This window comes from Nomia melanderi, unplaced genomic scaffold (genome assembly GCF_051020985.1).
Source record: "Nomia melanderi isolate GNS246 unplaced genomic scaffold, iyNomMela1 scaffold0384, whole genome shotgun sequence".
In the NCBI taxonomy this organism is placed as follows: Eukaryota; Metazoa; Arthropoda; class Insecta; order Hymenoptera; family Halictidae; genus Nomia; species Nomia melanderi.
The window spans coordinates 1,785-2,500 of record NW_027475499.1 but is presented as its reverse complement, the minus strand read 5'-3'; positions in this window follow the sequence as shown (position 1 = coordinate 2,500).

Below are 716 nucleotides of genomic sequence, written 5' to 3'. Positions count from 1 at the left end.
AAAATTTTTAACCGAATTTTGAAAAATTTTATCCTGACCGTTGGGACTTGGAAAAATTTCGAGTCAGCCGGTTTGGCCGGTTGGACTTACCGCGAGACGGAGAAAAGTAGATTCGGTCGATCTGTTTTTCGCAGTTTTTGTGAAAAAAAAATTTTTGGTCAATTTTTTCAACGTTAAAAACGTGTTCGGGCTGCCTTTTTATCCATGGATTAAGCGCCGAAAAAATTTTAAAACGCATAATAAAAAAGTTTATTCTTGACCGCAGGGACTTAGAAAATTTCGGGTCGCCCCGTTCGACCTGCTGGCATTACCGCGCGGCCTGGACAGCCCGCTTCGACCGATACATTTTTTTCATTTCAGAGAAAAAAAAATTTTTGTCAATTTTTTCAACCTTAAAAACGTTAATAAACTGCACTCTTATGCACGGATTAAGCATTGAAAAATTTTTAAAACATGTAATAAAAAAGTTTATTCTTGACCGTTTCGGACTTAGAAAAATTTCGAGTACCCGGATCGCCTGCTGGAATTACCGCACGGCCTGGACAGCCCGCATCGACCGATACATTTTTTCCATTTCAGTGAAAAAAAATTTTTGTCAATTTTCTCAACGTTAAAAACGTTAATAAACTGCGTTTTTATGAGTGGATTAACATTGAAAAAATTTGAAATATGTGATGAAAAAGTTTACTCTTGACCGTTCGACTTAGAAAAATTTC